Source organism: Camelina sativa, chromosome 7 (genome assembly GCF_000633955.1).
Source record: "Camelina sativa cultivar DH55 chromosome 7, Cs, whole genome shotgun sequence".
Taxonomy (NCBI): domain Eukaryota; kingdom Viridiplantae; phylum Streptophyta; class Magnoliopsida; order Brassicales; family Brassicaceae; genus Camelina; species Camelina sativa.
Window position 1 is genome coordinate 9,209,471 of NC_025691.1, and position 7,346 is coordinate 9,216,816.

Here is a 7,346-nt window from a genome sequence, read left to right on the forward strand (position 1 = left end):
TTTTTTTTTTTTTTTTTTTCGGTTTCTAATAAATTGGTGGAGGATGAAGAAGAATCCCCCACGGCTCTTTTATTATTTTTGTTTTAGTTTTTTGTGAGTGGTTCTAAACGTAACGGACATACTTTATGTATTATTATTGCTTGTCAGCACAATATTGCAACGGTTGAAACGATGCTGTTGGCTTGAAGTGCTTTCTCAAGCTATCATTAACTAGTAGGACGTTCCAGATATTTATTTCTAGATGTGGACCACCTTTTAATAAGTTACATACATTTTTTTTTTTTGAGCCATAGACGTTTTTGTTTTGTTTTCTTAAACACTAAAATAATTCTTCACTCCAACTAATAATTTTCATAAAATAAAAATAAAGTTACAATATAGTTTAAACCTCCATTGGAAATACATATCTATACTTTTTTCAAAAAAAAAGAAAAAAACTTCAAGTCTTAAAACGAAAGAAATATCAAATTTTCTCAACATCTTTCTATCCGTAATCGTCTCTTCAATTTATAATAGGATTTAATCTGTGGTAAACCACGAGATAATTTTTATTTTATTTATATATATATAATTTTATGACTTTGTAATATCATTGACTAAATTTTTTTGATTTTTTAAATAGATGATGCAAAAAAAGTTGTGTTATATATATTTTTTTTAACATTTTCATCCTTCATTAATTTGAAATCGATAATACAAATGTATCAATGAGCGTAAAAAGTGAAGTTCCGCATACCATACAACCAAAATTTAAGTATAACAAAAGATACGAGAAGATGAAAAAACATGTTGCTTTCTGTCGTAGATAAGCCTTACACGCTAACAGGTTATTCAATCTGTTCTTTTCCTTCATCGTCTTCATCGTCTGATCTTCGTCGTCTGATCTTCTTGTTGGGCTATCTTTTCTCTTGTGTAGCACCAAAACTTTTTATGAAAATCAAAGGGTTGCGATCCATAAGTTACATCGCTAACTACACAAATAGTTTCATCTCCCGCGTTAGGCGATGGTGTTAATTTGGTTGTAAATATCACCCATGATAACTTCATAATCTCGATTCCTTTGTTGATATTCTTCGATGGCAGTAAATGAATGGTTCTTGTAGATGAATTCAAACTCCAAAACCGCCAAATCGTAATTGAAAATATGTTCCACAATACATCATGATAAATCAACAGCGGCCACACCAAGCACATGAACTGGAATAATTTTTCTTGGATTTGAGCAATCCCATGAATCCATCTTGACGAGATGAAAAGACTCAACCACAACAACCATATTTCATCATAAATTAACCGCAATGTATCTTTGGATCCAAATAAAGCATCATCATATCCAAATAGACCAATTAACGAAGCAAAGGATTTTGAGAACCAGGATAAAAAACCATCAACATCAAAATATTTCATCACCTTTAGGAGTGAGTGTAGAAACACCATAACCGCTGAACAGAGGTAGAGAAGATGTTTAACAATAAGATCTGAGTGAGTCTTATTGTCACCATCATCTAATCCACCAATTGGGTCGTCGGGATTCCAGATTCGAAATTGAAAGTCATCTCTCAAAAATAATTTCATGCCGAAGCAGAACCGACAATGGGGATGAAGAACAATTTCAATCAAAGAAAAAGGGAAACCGCTTGAACACACCTTCAGCGGATAGGCATCGACACACCACCGGAAAATTTGCTGGATTCTGGTCAGAATGAATCTCATCCCAAAGGAGAGGAAAATTACAAAGAATTGAAATAAGAAAACCTTTGAAATTGCAGAGATCATTGGCCAATTTATTAGGGATTTGTAAATTGAAATAGAAAAGTGAAACTAGAAACAAAGGGAAATCACCGACCGGCGTCAACGAAGTCGACGCCGGCCGGGAAACACTTGGGAGAAAAGGCTTGCTGGTGAGAAGTTTTCTGCAAGCGTCGGTTATCGCAGAGAGAGAGGAGAGGTTTTTTTTTTTCTTATCTTTATCCAATTTAAAGTTGTGTTATATATTTTAGTGTATTGGCCATAAAAAGTTGTGTTACTTAATTGTGATTTTATAGAGGTATTTTTATTAAAAACTGTAACATTGTGGTCAACATTCTCGATTGTATTTTATTAAAAAAAATTACAAGTTTAAATATTGATTTAGATGGTATATGACTAATTATGCAAATCTTACTAATAAAAGATTAGAATACAAAATGTACTTCTTGAAATACAAAATGTACTTCAAAAATGTTAGTATAGATATGTTTGATACCGAGGATTTTGTGGTATATTTGGAAAGCTCGAAATGATCAGGTACTTTAGGGTGTGAGTTCTAACGTTCTTAAGGTATTGAGGGTGATGAAGGCTGAGGAACATGCGTGGCAGCTGGCTCAATTACAGACGGATACAGAACTACATCGTGATGAGTTGAGTGATCTCCAGCTGCGCCTCCACGGTGGTCTTATGCACTCAATGACAAAGTCACTCGGTGTTTTGTGGATGGTTTGTGGAAGGATGGTGATAAATTTTTTCGGTTAGGTTGGTATTGTGTGTCCCCGAGTGATGGAATGACTTCTCTAGGGGCTACTAATCGCCGAAAAAATTTATCTACCCTTCACGCCGAAGTAGAAGATTTAGTACGGGCTATGCGATGCATGATTGGAGCTGATATCAATGACGTCATTTTTCTTACGGATTGCTCAGACGTGGTAAAGATGGTGTCTTCCTCTCTCGAGTGGCCGACTTTCTCAGTCTACCTAGATGATATTGCGAGTTATATGGAGGAGTTCGAGTCTTTTTCTCTTTCTATTGTTCCTTGTAGTGCAAATGTTCAAGCTGATTCTTTGCTCCGAAATGTTCGTGCTGAACCGCTTAGTGATACTTTTGTACACAATGTTTCTTAGGTCTTGAAGATATGTTGTTTGTAATTGTCGCAAAAAATAAATAAATTGTGATTTGCTTGTATTTAAATCCATTAGCTTTTTTTTTTTTTTTGAAATTGTAATAACTAACCAAATTCATTGAAGGACGATATCTTATAAATGCAATATTTGGTTTTCCAATTAAAGTTAATAAATATTAGGTAATTAGATAAATTTACAATAGTAAGAAATATGTAGAAGATATTGATCAAGAATGTTGTGAGCAAAAAAAAAAAAAACATCTAATCAAGAATGGAAGGGAAATACAATTTGTAATGTAATCTTTACCAATGGCTTTCTGGTTACTTTATGGATTGCCTAGTCGTGTTTTTTTTTTCTTTTTTGAAAAAATGATTACGAGTTACACATAGTCACACATGCAAACAATATAAATATGTTGTTAACGATATTAACTATTGTCATTATGTAAGGATATGCATAAACAAACATAGGTTATGTGTACAATATCATAAACATCTAGGTACGGTGCTTTGTTGACCATAATCTAGCGTTGACCATTGTTGACCAAAAATGAAAATATTAAATGATTTGTAGTTTCTTATTCAAATAAATTAAATAATCATATCAAAAATAATATAATAAAACTATACCACCAAATTTTATGTGTAGTAAAATTTATTATAAAAATATAACATAATATACTTTTTCCTTTAAAAAATCATTTTTTTTTCAAAGGTGATGGTTTTAAATATATAGACTTTGTACTTTTTACTTATTTATAAGAATATTTTTATTTGAAATATATCCAAAACATTGTCAACTATTTTTTTTTTTCCAACCAAACATTAAATTAAATTAAAAAAGAACTCCAAGATTGGTTGCCCAAACAGGAGGATAAGAGTTTACAAAAGAAGTTTCAGAAATTAAAGATCTCGAAGAACGAGCAAAACAGTCTGCTCTCACATTGGACACACGAGGGATCTTGGTACGAGTGAAGGCGGGGAAGGAGGATCTGAGCAAGGAAAAGTCATCCAGCAGATTCGAAAACGCGGGGCAATCGTCGGGCGTCTGAACCATCGCGATTAACTCTGCACAATCCGTCTCAAAAACTTGATAGTCGAAACCAACCGTTAGAAGGGACTCCATAGCCCAAATCAGAGCTTGTAACTCCGCGTGCAAGGGGTAGGACTACGTCTAAGACTACGAGCTCCCAGGAGGAACGTTTTGTCCTCATTATTACAATACCACCAACCCAGACCTTCCAAAGGGTCCGATTCTTTCCAGGAGCCATCAACCTGACACCGAGGAAGGGGTTCCCTATCCTCCAAAACTGGCGAGAAATCCAAATATCTCTAAGAAAAGGATTTGGTTTCCTCCCATAATAATTTATCATTAACCGCTTTATTTATAATGTCAATAGGTTCTGCCTCGATTCCCTGAAAAACTTTTTTATTCTTGTCCTTCCAAATTGACAATAGAATCCATGGTAGACGAAACGCTATATCTGCAACCCCGGATTGAGAAGACGCATGCCAATAAATCAAATGTAGATTCGAATATAGTGAACCATATGGAAATCCATCAGAGACTAGCGATACCGGAGACAACTCGCATATACTACGTGAACGGGGACACTCAAAGAGAGTGTGGTTTATAGTCTCTAACGCAAAGTCACAACGTTTACACAAGACGTCACATCAAGCACCCCGATGAGCAAGCCGTTCCAAGACAGGAGAGTACCGGATGCAAGCTGCCAGAAAAAATGTTGGACCTTCGGAGGAACTGCAAGTTTCCAAGCTTGTGCCCGAAGAGCCGAACACGTCGGCCCGATCTCAACGTCCGTAATTAGATCCCTAGCGAACCGATATCCCGATTTGACCGAATACTTACCCGACTTAGTAAAATGCCATACTAAGCGATCTGGTTTAAAAGTTTTACTAACCGGCATACTCTGAATAAGCTGGATATCCACTGGATCCATATACTCCTCAAGAATAGGCAAATGCCATTCTTTCATAATTGGATTTATTAAATGGTTAACCATCAAATTCGGATGTAACAATCTCCCCCGGTCATTAGCTGGTCTTGGCCGATGATCCGGTATCCACGGATCTCGCCAAACCGAAATAGAACATCCTGAACCTATCGCCCGCCGCGCACCTTGTTCAACCAAATGTTTTGTTGAATAAATACTTCGCCATGCGAAAGAAGGAGAATATGGTTTTTTTGCCATAAGAGGATGTTTATTCCTAAAGTATCGTTCTCGCATCACCTGAGCCATTAAGGAAGACGGGTAATGAATTAGCCGCCAATACTGTTTAGCCAACATGGCGTCATTAAATTGTTCCAGAGCCCGGAAGCCCAACCCTCCTTCGCATTTATCTTTGCACAATTTATCCCAAGCTACCCAATGCATACCTCGTGCCTTATCATTCGATTTCCACCAGAAATTGGAGATAGCACTCGTTAATTTAGACGTTAGCTCCTGTCTCAGTTTGTAACACGACATAACATGGGTCGGCAGAGCTAGCGCCACCGATTTTATCATGACTTCCTTGCCACCTTTCGACAAAAACTTTGTAGACCAACCATTGACTCGATCATCCAAACGATCATTAACATAACTAAAAACCTTAGTTCTCGAACCTTGAAGGCTCTCCGGATACTCAAATAAGAACCCATACCACCTTCTTTAGTAATTCCCGTAACTGATTTTAATTGTGTTCTTATGTCTGACGGGATCTTCTTACCAAACATAATAGAAGATTTCTCCAAATTAACCTCTTGTCCCAAGGCTTTACCGTAATTACCTATTATTTCCATCACCGTTCGACATTCGGACGCCTTTGCTTTACAGATTAATAAACTATCATCAGCAAACAACAAATGTGAAATTGTGGGACAATCAAGAGCTATTGTAATTCCCGTTAAATTATTTTCCCGTTCAGCCATTTTAATATTTGCTATTAAAACCTCAGTACAAAGTATAAACAAATATGGTGACAGAGGATCCCCCTGACGTAAGCCCCTCTGTGGACTAATAGATCCTCGAGGTTGTCCATTCAGGAGAACTTGGTACAACACAGAAGATACACACCACATAATCCATGTAATCAATTTCCTATCAAAGCCTAACTTAACCATAACCGCTTCCAAGAAATCTCATTCAACACGATCATATGCTTTACTCATGTCCGTTTTAAAAGCTAGGATCTCCGAATTACACCGACGATTAGTATTTAGCCCATGAAACATCTCTTGAGCAACCAAAATATTATCTGTAATTAACCGACCAGAAACAAAAGCCGATTGGGTCTCTGACACCAGAGAGGGCAAGAAACGTTTAAGCCGAAAACATAGTACTTTAGAAATAATCTTGTAACTCACATTACAAAGACTGATCGGCCTAAACTCCGTCATCCACTGAGCCCGATCAATCTTAGGAATGAGGCAGATATTCGTCTCATTTAAACGTGGATCAAAGCAACCTGTTCGGAAAAACTCTTTAATCAAGGCCACCAAATCCCCTTTCAACGATGACCAAAAACTTTGAAAAAACAAAGCCGTCATCCCATGAGGCCTAGGAGTTCTCTCCGGGTGCATAGCAAATAGAGCTTTCCAAACTTCCGATTCAGAAATGTCCCTAGTTAGGTCTCTTTTCATACTGTCAGTAATAAGTGGGGTAAGCTCCTGAATCATCTCTGAAATACATGTGGCATTCGATTTCCTGAAAAGATTCTCAAAATAGTTTGTAGCAATTTTCTCCATACCCGAGGACGATTCATCCCAGACATTATCGACACCAAATAAACCAAGAATCCTATTTCGCACCCGACGCTGCTTGGTATAGGCATGAAAATATCTTGTATTTTTGTCTCTAACCCTTAACCAAAATTTTCTACTTTTTTGTTGCCAATATACTTCCTCATCCAAATACGCCTCTTTCAATTTTCTCTCTATGCCCCGGATTTCCTCCTGCGAAACCGAGTCGTCCATCTTTGCCTACTGCAAAGCCGCTTTCAAAAACAAAATAAGCGAAGGACCAGAACAAAAATTATTCTTACGCCACCATGAGATCGATTTTCTACAATTTTTTATCTTATCCAAAAAACCCGGTATCCAAAAATTTCTTGTAAGACTCACCCTGTCTTGACTACCCCTGCTAAGCCATCCTTTCCCAACCATCGCTTATCAAAATGGAACTGCCTATTCCTTCTCCTACCTATTTTCAGGCAAGTTGCTAAAATTGGACAATGATCAGAACCAATCATCTCCAAATAGTCCACCTTCGAGTTTGGATAAAAACTATGCCAGTACTCATTACCCAAGGCACGATCTAACCGACAGCGAACCTTTGATTATTGCATCGATTACCTCTCCAGGAAAGCTGCTCCCTGTAACAAGGAAAATCAAGCATCCCGCAATGTCGAATCAAAGTACGAAAAGGTACAAAAGAAGAGGCTGGTCGCAAATTGCCCCCCCCCCCCCTTT